The 15,409-nt window shown below is 42.5% G+C and overlaps 1 protein-coding gene and 1 long non-coding RNA gene across 6 annotated transcripts in view; both read right to left on the bottom strand.

The window, feature by feature from the left end:
- Positions 1–15,409, bottom strand: part of NEDD4 (NEDD4 E3 ubiquitin protein ligase) — a 126,775-nt gene that overhangs the window by 55,218 nt on the left and 56,148 nt on the right. The gene's annotated exons all lie outside the window — the stretch shown is intronic.
- LOC122456168 lies at positions 10,737–14,268 on the bottom strand. The gene is made up of 3 exons (XR_006274867.1): positions 14,141–14,268; positions 11,511–11,513; positions 10,737–11,020 (listed from the first exon to the last, which is right to left on the bottom strand). It is a non-coding gene; the product is annotated as an uncharacterized LOC122456168 (long non-coding RNA).

The raw sequence follows: 15,409 nt of genomic DNA, 5'->3' as shown, positions 1-15,409 counted from the left end.
AACTGTAGCACTAAGTGGCCAACTCAACGGGCTTTGCTTGGTATGGGAAAGGAGGGGGCTGATGTTATGAAGGTTGCAGAAGCCGAAAGACTATGGCTTACCATGGACGCCTGCAAGCCGAACTCTGTTGCCCGGCCCTGCGTGTGATCTCTAAAACCAAAGCCACAGGCACTCAATATAAGATGCAAAATGCGACCTTGTACCAAAATCACATGGTCTATGTAATATGAATAATGTTGTTCACCATGAAAGAGTATAGTCATTGTTCTGTAAAATGTATCTTTTTAAATACTTCACCTCTTTTTTCCTCCAGCAGCTGCAAATGTTTCAAGCCTCCCTCCTTTGTCCCATAGGCTCTCTCAGATAAGGCAGCGAAAAAAAACGCACACGCGCTGATGTGTTCTCTGAGCTCATGCAGTCGTCCGGCACTGACAGAGCTGTGTGGAGGGACACAATATCAGAGTACAGGACAGTGGCTGATGAACGTGAGGAGAGGTGGCGGCAGGAAGATCAGAGGAGGCATGAGGCAACGCTGGGGCTACTGCGGGATCAAACGGACATGCTTTGCCATCTGGCGGAAGTTCATGAATGGCTGCAGGATCACAGACTGCCACTGCAGCCCCTGCTTAACCGCCCTCCCTCCTCCCCAAGTTCCATAGCCTCCTCACCCAGACGCCCAAGAACGCGGGGTGGGAGGCTCTGGGCACCCAACTACTCCACCCCAGTGGACAGCCCAAGCAACGGAAGGCTGGCATTCAACAAGTTTTAAAGTGGCCTTTTCCTTCCCTCCTACCCTCCTCTCACACCCCACCCGGGCTACCTTGTGACTTATCTACCTATTTTTATAATCAATTAATAAAGAATACATGTTTTAAATATAGTGACTTTATTTCCTTTGCAAGCAAGTTGTGATCGAAGGAGGGAGGGCGGGTGGTTTACAGGGAATTTAGAGGCAACCAAGGGAGCGGGTTTTCATCAAGGAGAAACAAAACGAAAGTGTCACTCAGTACCCTGGCCAATCACGAAAATGGTTTTCAAAGCTTCTCTGATGCGCAGTGCTTCCTGCTGTACTCTTCTAACTGCCCTGCTGTATGGCTGCGCACATTCAGTGGTCAGGCAATCTGCATCAACCGCCCACTCCGCCATAAAAACGTCTCCCCCTTACTCTCAGAGATTGTGGAGCACACAGCAAGCAGCAATAATAATGGGAATATTGGTTTCGCTGAGGTCTGAACGAGTCAGTAAACTGCACCAGCGACCCTTTAATGGTCCAAATGCACACTACCACCATTCTGCACTTGCTCAGCCTATAGTTGAACAGCTCCGTACTACTCTCTGGGTGCCTGTGTATGGCTTCATGAGCCAAGGCATTAAGAGGTAGGCTGGGTCCCCAAGGATAACTACAGGCATTTCAACATACTTAACAGTTATTTTCTGGTCTGGGAAGTAAATCCCTTCCTGCAGCCGTTTAAACAGACCAGAGTTGCTGAGGATGCAAGTGTCATGAACCTTTCCCGGCCATCCCACGTTGATGTTGATGAAACGTCCCTTGTGAATCCATCAGTGCTTGCAGCACCATTGAAAAGTACCCCTTGCGGCTTATGTACTGGCTGCCTTGGTGGTCCGGTCCCAAGATAGGGATATGCGTTCCGTCTATAGGCCCACCACAGTTAGGGAATCCCATTGCAACAAAGCCATCTAGTATGACTTCCACATTTCCCAGAGTCACTACCTTTGATAGCAGCAGCTCAATGATTGCATTGGCTACTTGCATCACAGCAACCCCCACAGTAGATTTGCCCACTCCAAATTGATTCCTGACTGACCGGGAGCTGTCTGGCATTGCAAGCTTCCACAGGGCTATTGCCACTCGCTTGTGAACTGTGAGGGCTGCTCTCATCTTGGTATTCTTGCGCTTCAGGGCAGGGGAAAGCAAGTCAAAATTCCATGAAAGTGCCCTTATGCATGCGAAAGTTTTGCAGCCACTGGGAATCATCCCAGACCTGCAACACTATGCGATCCCACCACTCTGTGCTTGTTTCCCGGACCCAGAATCGGTGTTCCACGGCAATGAGCCTGCCCCATTAACACCATGATCTCCAAATTGCGAGGGAACGCAGTTTTAGAGAAAAGTGTGTTCATGTCCTCATCACCATGCTGCCATCACCTCCTTGCCTGGTTTTTCAGATGCTGGTTCTGCATACACTGCACAATAATGCACAAGGTGTTTACAATGGTCATAACTGCTGCGGTGAGCTGAACAGGCTCCATGCTTGCTGTGCTATGGCGTCTGCTCCTGCTCGGGCAATCCAGGGAAAAGGGTGCAAAATGATCGTTTGCTGTTGCTCTGATGGAGGGAGACTGACAACATGGCTTACAGGGTTGGCTTACAGGGAATTAAAATCAACAAAGGGGTGGCTTTGCGAGAAACAGAATGGCCCGCTCAAGGATAGAACTCAAAACTGGGTTTAGCAGGCCGTTGATTTCACGGATGGAGGGAGGAGAAAATGAATACAAAACAAATCTGGTCTATTTCTTGTTTTGAGCCACTTCATCTATCTTTATGCATCTTGCTGGCAGCAGACTGTGCAGTACAACTGCTAGCCATCGTCATCTCCTGGGTGCTCGGCAGAAGACGGTACAGTATGACTGCTGGCTGCTGATTAAAAGACAGTGCACTGCAGGTAGGACTGAATTGCCATGAGACGAAACTTAAAAAGGGAAATGACCTGACAGAGTCACTCCTATGTTTGCCCAGGCATCCCGACCTCATCAAGGTCGGTTAAAAGAGCACCCTGGACTACGTCGATGATGGCTACCAGTCATGCTGCACCGTCTGTTGCCAAAAGGCAATAAGCTGCTGCTGTGTAGCAACGCAGTAGCGCGTCTGCCAGCATCCAGGAGACATACGGTGACGGCGAGCTGAGCAGGCTTCATGCTTGCCATGGTATGGTGTCTGCACAGCTAACCCAGGAAAAAAAAAAAGGCATGAAATGATTGTCTGCCATTGCTTTCACAGAAGGAGGAAGGGAAGGAGGGCCTGATGATATGTACCCAGAAGCACCCACAACAACGTTTTAGCCCCATCAGGCAGTGGGATTTCTACCCAAAATTCAAATGGGCGGCGGAGACTGCGGGATAGTTACCCACAGTGCAACGCTCCGGAAGTTGACGGTTGCCTCGGTACTGTGGACACACTCCGCCAACTACATGCACTTAGAGCATTTGTGTGGGGACACACAATTGACTGTATAAAAACGCTTTCTACAAAACCGACTTCTATAAATTCAACCTAATTTCATAGTGTAGACAAGGCCTAAGTGATGTTACATTGAGGAGAGTGACTAAGAGACAGAGAATGGCCCTATTCAAAAAGGCAAACAGCAGACTACTGAGATATGCTGTGAAATTGTTTGGTCCCTGGAAGATGGTCCCCTGGAAGCACAGCAGGAGTGGAAGAAAGTTGCAAGATTTGCTGGGGGTCGTGACCGCACAGCTATCCCACAGAATTCCTAGACAAAAAGAAAATTCTCAGTCTTAGGCTACGTCTACGCTGTGCTGCTAAAGCCTTGCCACTGTAAGGCATGCAGCGTAGCTGCTCTTCGTTGCCAGGAGAGAGCTCTCCTAACAAAACACCCCCTTGTTAAAACTTTTGTCATTTTGGGGGATGGGTTCCCACACCCCTGAAATGACAAAAGTTCTAACCATGGAAGTGCAGTGTAGAAAGCATACTGAGGCTATGTATTTCCCCAGCAGACATACGGAAAGTACAGAAAAATAAGAAAAGATTAGGTTTTGCACCAAGCGCTAGTGTGGACAGCAATATGTTGGCAAGAGAGCTTCTCCTGCCAATGTATCTACTGACACTTGTTGGGGGTGGATTAAATCAATAGGAGAGCTGTCTCCTGTTGGCACAGAGCAGCTACACAGGAGATCTTACAGCAGCACAGCTGCATGAGTACAGCTGTGCTGCTGTAAGCTCTCTAGTGCAGACATGCATGCCTGTAAGGGTTCTAAGGGTAATGCTCATGTCTACCTCACAAACTGAGAATACTAACCAAACTTTTTTTTCCCTCATCTCAATCTGCTGAATTTCACACAACTGAATGTTTTCATTATTTGAATATGTTGCACGAGGGAAGGTAGAATAGAGGCTGTGGCTGTACCATGCTACCATTTTGAGCAGGGAAATGGTTGGAGTTTTGTTAGCGGAATTGACCAGGAAGGACAAATGCGGGGCGGAAAAAATGGAAAATGAAAATGGGTGAATGGGAATGTGCCTTCATGGCCTGGGCTTGTAAACAGTTTATGATTGTATCTTCAGCACAAGAAAGAAGCAGACTATCAAGGTGGTTCATCTGCCATTTTCAAATCATGTATGGGGTGCTGAATAAAGGAAGGGGGAAAAATATGGGCTGCAAGAGGCAGGGAACAAGAAGCTGGAGACTCAGAAAGGCTCCTAGCGTACATCTGGCAAAAATGGTTAAAGCCATTTACCATTGGACCATTACTCATGGACCAGGAGTTGGCACAGCAGTATTTATAAAGGTTTTTAAAGATAGATATTTACAAGCTGAGATTCCCGGTATAGGATCTGCCCTCTGAGTCCCCAAGCCGGGCTTCTGGCTGGGAATCAGGATTGCTTCCCAGCTGCCATCAGGCTCCTGAGGCCCAAACAGATTCTAGCTTTCTAGGTAGAACTCATCACGGTCCCTCTCATGTTCCTCTCCGATGACTCTTGCTGTTCTTCCTCAGGAGTGCTGTAGACTCAGGAGTAGTGTAATTGCGTAATATCCTGTCCAGATCCTCAAAAAATGGACAGGTTCTATTTCCATCCTGGCATCCCTGGTTTTAATGCAAGTTCTCCCAAACTGTTTTCTCTTTATCTGGCATTGCTCGGCATCCCATGTGTGACCCCTTCAAGACATCTGAATAGCAATGTCCACAAACATATCTTTATTGCAGTGGCTGATCCCAAGAGCTTGTTGCACTGGTGCTTCTTCCCAGACAGTGATGAGATCTAGGTTCTCAGCATGGCTCTAAATGGCTGCTTGAGGCACATTGTAAAGGCTGCTGGAATATTGCTGTAATGCCAATATATTGGAATCCAAGAGCAAATGGTCCAACGTTAGTACTGTGCCAGTTTTTAAACAGAAGAGAGGACCATCCAGTCAGCTTGACCCCAGAGCAGCAGAGGGCACACAGACAAATAAATAATGGATGCTTGCAAAGCAGTGTGGGATAGCAGTTGAAGGACTGCCAAAACTAACGTGCAGAAACATTGCATACACATGAATAACTGACTGCATTAACTCAAATTAGCATCAAACTTAGTACACTTTTAAAGAGGACTCCAGAGTTTGCAATAAATGCAGGATTACAAGCTGCCTGTGCTAGGTATAATATCATGAGGTCCAGGCACCAGAACCCTATTGCATTTTTAGTGGAGAGTCAGGTCAATGTTAGGCATTTCTATTTAATTATCTCGTGTGTGTAAATTGACTGATACAAGTGACAGCTAGGCAGATGCAAGATCCTATTAACATTTATACTAGCTGAAACATCTACAGTCAGATGGAAGGTTCTTAAACAAAAGATGTTGCTAGATGAACCACATCCTTGATAGTTGCTTCAAGAGCAAGGCGTCGGCATAAAAACATGCTTCAGCAATTTTACCATCTAACAGGCAGCAGTTAGAGATGACTCAAATTATCTTCACTAATTTCTACTTATGAAGGTACTTTAAGTGCACCAGTGCTCCATATAGACCAGAGCAAAACCAACATCTGTTTCTGCACTTATATATAGATATCTTTTATATAGAACCTACATTTTAGTCCACAGTAATTTCTTCCCAACATTCTTATTTGTTATTCCATTTAATGATTGTTACTTTGAGTACTTGTGCTTACAAGTTTACTATCCAAACAACCTCATTAAGATCTTGTTTACTGTGGAAGGTTTGTAAATCACCTTATTTTCATAAGGGTTAGAGAGGGACAGAAGCCAGATATTACTTGAGCACACTTATGCACAATACAAACATAGTACGGGTCAGTAGTTAGCAATGTGAACAGTTTAGTCTTCAGGAATTCAAGTTCCCCTACTTTGACATGCAGATGTCCCAAATAAGCTATTGTGCAAAGAGCTAGGCCACCAGGTCTTAAAGCAAGTCGATATACAATAGAGGAATTAATCCAGAATTGGGCCTTCTATGAAAATAGTGCCAAATCTTTGATTAGGCATAAGCTAGAAAAGCTTCTTTCATCATCAAGGCCCACCTTTCATAATTTTTTTTTTTTTTTTTTTGAGTACTGTAAGAACACATAACTGACTGGGTGCCTGTCCAAGTCCTTGCAGCTGACTGTGGGCTGATCAAGGACTGTAGAACAAACCCCCAGAGGACTTGTTCCAAGAACAAGGAACACTTCAACTTTGCCTTCTCTAACTAAACATATAGCAGTGTGTACATTTAAAAAAAACAAAAAAATTAAGAACCCTACCAAGCCACACTGCACACACAATTCTCCCCCTAGGGTGAGAATAAACAAACAATGTCACAGATGTTAGTCACACTGTTTAATGAATTACGGGGAGGCACTCATTACAGCGATGACGGCCGTGTAAGAACTTATTATAGGTGGGATTGATAGCATCTCCTATTAAGATTGCCTGACGCTTCCCATAAGACCCTGTTTCAGATGCTTTTAACTTGCTAAATTAACTGTTTGGGCTTAAGTTTTCCATGCTATAACTGCCCCAGGCTTTTTTAAAGTTTCAGTTAAAAGTTTAGTCATTCCTGAGAGTGAGGTTAAAAAAAAAAAAAAAGTGCTTTGCCCATTCTAAAATTCTGATGACCTTTTCTTTAAAAAGCTCTAGCATTCCCCTGCTTTGAGCAGGGGCTTAAACGAAGTAGGGGGTGTCCTTTGTAGGGATGGCAAAAGCATTTTTGACACAAAATGCACCCAAATTTGGCCAAGTTATAAGCTCTAGGGAAAAGAAATGCAGTTCCCCCATGCTCAGTTGAAGCTTGCTGGACCTTCACAGCTAATACCCCTGAAGAGTCCACAAGCATGGTTAATGCAGCTGTTTCAGAAGTGGTGGGAAAGGGGGGTTTACCCTGCAATTGCAACTCTGGGCTTCGGAGCTCTGGGCTGTTGCAGACCAGGTTAGGCATCAGATCTGACAGCAGAGAGAGACTCTCTCCTGTGCTCTCAATGCTCCCCAGCTGAGTTTAGATAGCATGGAGCACAAAGCTGCTGGACTCAAACGCTAAGGGGGTAAGAGACAGACCTGGAGTGGGGGACTGGACTGGATCCTGGGGTAGAAGGGTAACTTGGTGTTAGACTAGATTAGAGACTGGAACTGGGATGAGAATCTCTACTCTTGAGGCTTACGACAGGCTAAGTGAGAATGGAACTAGGACAGGACCAGGGTCAGTGCCCACTAGAGCACATTCCCCTTCAGAGCCTGGAAATAGAATCCAGGATTTCTGAGTCTCACCATTCCTATGCTGTCAGCAAGCATTGTGAAGCCATCTGGCAAAAAAGGGTGTCCAATTCCCCTCTAGTGCTGGTCCACATAACAGTAGTAGGTTGTCATCCTTGTCAGTTATGCCATTAGTTCAAGTGAGAGTTCTGTGTGGTTGATCTAAAGCAGGGGTTCCCAAACTTGGTTTGTGGCTTGTTCAGGGTAAACCACTGGCAGGCCATGAGATGCGACAACGGTGAACCGCAGCCACTGGGAGCTGCGAGCGGCCATACCTGCAGACGATCAGGTAATCAAAGTGTCTCATGGCCCATCAGGGGCTTACCCTGAACAAGCTGCGAACCAAGTTTGGGAACCCCTGAGATTCTAACCGTGCTGATGGGACATATGGTGTCAATATGCCGCCTATGGGATTTGTTTTCTAGTTTTCTTTTTTAAACCTGGGAAATCATACACACAGAAAGCTATATTTTAAAGCACACTAAGGAGGTTGTGAAATCTAGTGCACAAAAGTTCAGAAATGTCAGAATTAAAGTTGCCTGTGTAATCTTAATTCAGCCCCTTTGTGCTTACACAATACAGTTTCTAACAGAACCCCTGCTTCATTCATTACACAGGATTGGCCTGTTCTAGGAACAAATGAGTGTTCTGCAGTAAAGGAGGCTGTTTGTGGGACACTGACTTATTTGTTGCAGAAGTTGGAAGGTGGGGAGTGAAGGGGATTTCAGAAAAAGCAAGGACTGGCTTATAATTAAGGCAGCTGACTGTTGCCCTGGAAAACTGGATTCTATCCCCACCTCTGCCACAGAGTTCCTAGGTGATGCTAGGCAAGTCACTTAAATCAGGTGATCACTAGTGGTCACTAATTGTGTATTCCTTATTTTCTGGGTCCCTGACATGGAACCATGAGATCTGATTTGCAGAAGTGTTGACCAATCACAGCTGCAACTGAAGTCAATGGAGCTGTGCTTTAAACATATGAAAGGCTATATAATGCTAAGAACCTCTAAAAATCAGATCCTATGCATGTCAAACAGGGCATCCAAAATTAGTGGATGTTTTGACCTTAATCTCTGTGCCTAAGTTCCGCATCTGTAAAATGGGGACAAGAAGTTCTCACAGGGGTGTTGTGAAGAAAAAAAATTAGTGTTTGTAAAGCACTCTATTACAAGAACAAATAGATAAACTAAAAACAGTAACAAGTCATCAGGACCAGATAGTATTCACCTAAGAGTTCTGGTGGAACTCTAAACAGAAAATTGCAGAACTACTGTGGTAGGTAACCTATTACTCAAATCAGCAAATCTAACAGTTTTTTTAAAAAGGCTCCAGATTCAATCATGGCAATTACAGGCTGGTAAACCTAATTTCAGTACCAGGCAAATTGGTTGAAACTAAAGTAAAAGAATTATCTATAGTAAACAGAATTATCAGACACATAGATGTACATAATATGTTGGAGAAGAGTCAACATTGCTTTCATAAAGCAAGATCAAACCTCACTAATCTATTAAAATTCTTTGTGAGGGAGGGTCAACACACATGGACAAGGGTGATCCAGTGGATATATTGTATATTGTATACTTGATTCAGAAAGCCTTTGACAAGGTCTCTCACCAAAGGCTCTTATGCAAAGTAAGCGGTCGTGGGATAAGAGGGAAGGCCCTCATGGATCAGTAACTGGTTAAAAGATAGAAAACAAACAGTAGGAATAAACTGTCAGTTTTCACAATGGAAAGTGGAAAATAGCAGGGTTCCCATAGAATCTGTACTGGGACCAGTGCTGTTCAACATATTCATAAATGATCTGGAAAACAGGGTAAACAGTAAAGTGGCAAAGTTAGAAGAGGATACAAAATTACTCAAGTCCAAAGCTGATTGTGAAGAGTTTCAAAGGCAACAAAATGCAGATGAAATTCAATGTGGATAAATGCGAAGTAATACACATTGGAAAACAATCTATATGTACAAAATGATGAGTCCTAAAATTAACTGTTACCACTCAAACAAAAAAGATCTTGGAGGGTCTGAAAACATTGGCTCAATGTGCAGCGGCAGTCAAAAAAAGCGAACAGAATGTCAGGAACCATTAGGAAAGGGTTAGCTAATAAAAGTAAATACCAGAATGCCACTATATGGCATGCTCACCTTGAACACGGTGTGCAGTTCTGGACATCCCCTCTCAAAAAGGATACATTAGAATTAGAAAAAGTACAGAGAAATGCAACAAAAATGATTAGGGATATGGAACAGCTTCCATATGAGAAGAGAAAATATTGGCACTGCTCAGTTTAGAAAAGAGATTAATAGGTCTATAAAATCATGAATGGTGTGGAGAAAGTAAGTGTTATTTACCCCTTCACAAAAACACAAGAACCTTCAGAGTAGTGTCTGAATAGCAGGCAATAAATAAAGCATGGGACCACATATTAACAGTGAGGATAAAACAAAAATACTGAATAGGTACTCACTGAAGGAGCACCGTTTGTTCTATGCACTGAATGAGGCAAAAAATCCAGTAGGGGGGATAAAAATAGTATGTGATCATGTAGTTACACAATTATAATGCATATGCACATGCACAACAGGGCCAAATTAAAGCTGCAAAGGCGAACAATTCTGGTATTTCCTAACTTATGAATAGTGGACTTTGCAATCTTAATGTTATTTTAAAATGTAGCTTTATGTATAAAGAAAAGGAGTACTTGTGGCACCTTAGAGACTAACAAATTTATTAGAGCATAAGCTTTCGTGAGCTACAGCTCACTTCATCGGATGCAAAATGCATCCGATGAAGTGAGCTGTAGCTCACGAAAGCTTATGCTCTAATAAATTTGTTAGTCTCTAAGGTGCCACAAGTACTCCTTTTCTTTTTGCGAATACAGACTAACACGGCTGCTACTCTGAAACCTAGCTTTATGTATGTAACGTAGAACAAAGACAAAAATTTTATTTTCTTCCTGTGTTGCTATTTTAGAGCAGCTACATTTTAGCTTTAATATGGCCTAATAGGAGTCCCTCTAATGAATGCTTGCCTGTAGCCTCATCCAGAATTACCCCTTTCTTAAGCATCATGTTCACTCCGATACCCTTTTAAAACTCATAGTTTCTCAGGATTTTGCGTATATGGATTTCAGCTTCTTCAAATTACAATGTAGACTTTTTCAAATAAAGCTGAAATCCATATATGTCTATAGAAACAAGGTTGGTGAGTTAATCTCTCTTATTGGGTTAACTTCTATGGGTGAAAGAGAGACAAGCTTTTGAGCTAGACAGCTCTTCTTCAGGAAACGTCGTCTCTTTCACCCACCAAAATCAGCCTAGTAAGAGGTATTACCTCATCCACCTGCTCTCTCTAATATCCTGGGACGAACACGACGACAACACTGCAAATAGTAGATATTAAACAAACAATTTCCCATTTGCCCTAAAACTTCTTGATGAAAAAGTGAATGATGTAATATCTGGAACTGGGTACGATAATAGATAATTCATAGTGTAACACCAAAATGAGCTGTAAGCATTTCACAGGCTGCATTCCCAAAGCAGAACTCTTCGGGCATCACGGAGACTTTAGAAGCGAGTTCATTTGAAATAACCACTTAACAGGAATGGATAACAATCCTTCAGCGTGGGGTAGAAAATTACTGTAAACAAATGACTCATTTGGAGGGTGGCAGTCACAATTTCACTTGCTTGCTCAACCTGTGAAACTCATTGGCTTTTGGAGGGAGAGGAAGACCTGTGCTGAAGTTTAGCACAGAACTCTGAGCCCAGGGCAAGGGGAAAGCTAATGTAGCTTTAATTCTGGGCTGTTTTAGGGGCTGGATGGGCATTCAGTGTAAACAGACAGGCCTCTAAGACTATTCAGGTCCCCGCAGCCTCCCTGGGCTGTCCTATAGGCTGCAGCGCTGCCCAGAATTTCTGTAGTAGTTAGAACCACAGTCCTGCTCCAGACATTCCCCTCCCACCTTTGCCCTGCCTTCATGCTAGTGTTTTTAAGGTGGTTCTCTAAAACTAACCTTCTGTGCCATCTTCCACAGTGGGGAAGTCCTCCCTCCTGGAGCTTGAACCGAGGGCTTTTAGGACCCCTTTATGCCATTCGCTTTCCCTTTTATCCAGTATAAAAGTACCAGAGTAGGGTTGATGACCTCACCCAGGCATTCTCATGCTCATTCCAAAGGTTGGAAAGAGTTAGCCAAAAGGATTGGGACTGAGAAGAGGACATAGTAAAAATATATAGTGGAAAAGATTTTAAGGAAGAAAACACTAAATTGATTAAAAAAGAGAATTAGCCCCAAGAGAAAATGTCTGTTAATCTCTTTTCAGCAATATAGAAATGGAGCATAGAAAAGGAAAAAAAAAATAAAGAGCTATATTTTTAGCTTTTAACAGAAGTTAACTGTTGGAAAACTAGGAGATATTCAACACCATATGATCAACCAGCTCTATGGACTACTAATAAATGCAGTGGATTTGAGATCCATTGGTCAAATGTCATTTCTGAACTGGGATAGTCTTATTGGTAGACAATGTGTTACTAGATCACATTAGTAGGCCAACCAAGGGAGCGTGTTTATTTATTGCCAAGATCATTTTACAGGATCCTGAGTCCTCTAATAAAGCCCCACAACTCTGGCTCAAAGAGCCCTACAATATCGATTACTAAAGAAGTTTGGTGAAACAAAGTTGGGCCTGGAAAATAGCTATTTCCCACCCACTCTCACCCAACTGTATCTACCTTAACAAGTATTACTACCTATACTTAAAAAGTCCTCTTAATAAAATGTGCATTTTTACACAATGAATTTAACACTGAATTGCTGCTTCTTACATCTTGAACTGGAACATAATTTAAATTATTTCACAAAACTAAGAATGTTTTTGATAAATGCTTTGGAAAATTTAATTTGCAACCTCCCTCAAAACTATCCATAGTGCACCTGACTATACAGATTACGTACACTGGGGGGACTGGATGACTCATTATTGATAACGGAATACTAATCCTTTTATCTAATTCAAAACACAGCCCAAATTGACAGTGGCCTAAAAGTCATTACCATCATTGTGCTGTTTGATGGCTTAATTTAAATTTTTAAAACCTTAAGTGTTACTTTGAACAGTAAGTAGGTAGATTTCACTTACTGAAACCAGTTTTCTTTTATTAAGGAACACCCATAGGAGGGGATCCTGTGGCAATAAATGGATAGCATAAAATACCAGCTATAATTTATCCTAGATGACTTAGTGGCCTACAGGACACTTAACATTTTAGTAATTTATCTCTAGGGTCAGTTCCCAATTATTTCTTTATAAATAGAAGTTCAGAGACGACTAGATTTGATTTTGACAAATAGGGAGGAACTGGTTGAGAATTTGAAAGTGGAAGGTAGCTTGGGTGAAAATAATCATGAATGATATAAAGTAGAGGGGTAGCTGTGTTAGTCTGGATCTGTAAAAGCGGCAAAGAGTCCTGTGGCACCTTATAGACAAAAACCATATCGGAGCATAAGCTTTCATGGGTGAATACCCACTTCCTCGGATGCATGTAGTGGAAATTTCCAGAGACAGGTATAAATATGCAAGCAAGAATCGGGCTAGGGATAACTAGGTTAGTTCAATCAGGAGGATGAGGCCCTCTTCTAGCAGTTGAGGTGTGTTGAGGTGAATGATATAGTTCATGCTTCTAAGGAATGGTAGGAGGGAGAACAAAATAAAGACAATGGATTTCAAGGCGGCAGACTTTAGCAAACTCAAGGAGTTGGTAGGTACGATCCCATGGGAAGCAAGTCTAAGAGGAAACAAACAATAGAAGACAGTTGTCAGTTTTTCAAAGAGACATTAAGGGCACAAGAGAAAACTATCCCACTGTATAGGAAAGATAGGAAGTATGGAAAGAGACCATCCTGACTTAACCAGGAGTTCTTCAATGATCTAAAAATAAAAGTCCTACAAAAAGTGGAAACTATATATAAATACTTCGTAATTTGACAAACACCACAAATATGTAGGAACAAAATTAGAAAGGTCAAGGCACAAATGAGATCAAACCAGAGACAAAGAGTAAAAAGAAAACATTCTACAAATACATTAAAAGCAAGAGGAAGACCAAGGACAGGGTAGGCCCGTTACTCAGTAGGGGGGAGGGGAGGAAACAACAGAAAATGTGGAAATGACAGAGGTGCTTAATGACTTCTTTGTTTCAGCTTTCACCAAGAAGGTTGGTGGTGACTGGACATCTAACAGTGAATGCCCGTGAAAATGAGATAGGATCAAAAGAGGCTAAAATAGGAAAAGAACAAGTTAAAAATTACTTGCACAAATTAGATGTCTTCAAATCACCAGGGCCTGATGAAATGCATCCTTGAATACTCAAGGAGCTGACTGAGGACATATCTGAGCCATTAACTATTATCTTTGAGAAATCATGGAAGACAGGGATTCCAGAAGACTGGAAAAGGGCAAATATAGTGCCCATCTATAAAAAGGGAAATAAGAATTAGAGAATTACAGACCAGTCAGATTAACTTCTGTACCTGGAAAGATAATGGAGCAAATAATTAACCAATCAGTTTACAAACATCTAAAAGATAATAAAGTGATAAACGGTCAGCATGGATTTATCAAGAACAAATCATGTCAAACCAACTCATTGACAGGGTAACAAGTCTTGTGGATAGAGGTGGAAGCAGTAAACATGGTATATCTTAAGTAAAGCTTTTGATATTGTCTCATTACCTTCTCAAACAAACTAGGGAAATGCAACCTAGATGGAGCTACAATAAGGTGGTTGCAAAACCGTTCCCAGAGAGTAGTTATCAGGGGTTCACTGTCATGCTGGAAGGGCATAACGAGTGGGGTTCCACAGGGATCAGTTCTGGGTCTGGTTCTGTTCAATATCTTCATCAATGATTTAGATAACGTCACACAGAGTACACTTAAAGTTTGGGGATGATACCAAGCTGGGAGGAGTTGCAAGTGCTTTGGAAGATGGGATTAAAAATTCAAAATGATCTGGACAAACTGGAGAAATGGTCTGAAGTAAATAGGATGAAATTCAATAAGGACAAATGCAAAGTACTCCATTTAGGAAGGAACAATCAGTTGCACACATACGAAATTGGAAATGACTGCCTAGGAAGGGAGTACTGAGGAAAGGGATCTGGGGTTCATAGTTAAATATGAGTCAACAGTGTAAGGCTGTTGCAAAGAAAAAAGCGAACATCATTCTGGGCTGTATTAGCAGGAGTGTTGTAAGCAAGACAAGTAGTAATTCTTCTGCTCTACTCCGTGCTGATTAGGCCTCAACTGGAGTATTCTGTCCAGTTCTGGGCATCACATTTCAGGAAGGATGTGGACAAACTGGAGAAAGTCCAGAGAAGAGCAACAAAAATGATTAAAGGTCAGGAAATGAGGGGAGATTGAAAAAAATGGGTTTGTTTAGTCTGGATAAGGGAAGACTGAGAGGGGACATGATAACAGTTTTCAAGTACATAAAAGATTGCTACAAGGAGAGAGAAAAATTGTTTCTTAACCTCTGATGATAGGACAAGAAGCAAAGGGCTTAAATTGCAGCAAGGGAGGTTTAGGTTGGACATTAGGAAAAACTTCTCAACAGTCAGGATGGTTAAGCACTGGAATAAATTGCCTAGGGAGGTTGTGGAATCTCCATCATTAGAGATTTTTAAGAGCAGGTTAGACAAATGCCTGTTAGGAAATGTCTAGATAATACTTAGTCCTGCCACGAGTGCAGGGGACTGGACTAGATAACCTCTCGAGGTCCCTTCCAGTTCTATGATTCTACAAGCACATTAGGATTTTGAAGACACCAGGTTGCTAAGGTAATACTATTGGAGCCATAGCAAAATGTTCTTTACAGCATGAATAATTTCACATAAAAGTTACAAACAGTTCAGAG

Source organism: Dermochelys coriacea, chromosome 10 (assembly GCF_009764565.3).
Source record: "Dermochelys coriacea isolate rDerCor1 chromosome 10, rDerCor1.pri.v4, whole genome shotgun sequence".
Taxonomy (NCBI): domain Eukaryota; kingdom Metazoa; phylum Chordata; order Testudines; family Dermochelyidae; genus Dermochelys; species Dermochelys coriacea.
Note: the sequence above shows the minus strand (reverse complement) of the source record. Positions and strands in the feature narration are given on the sequence as shown.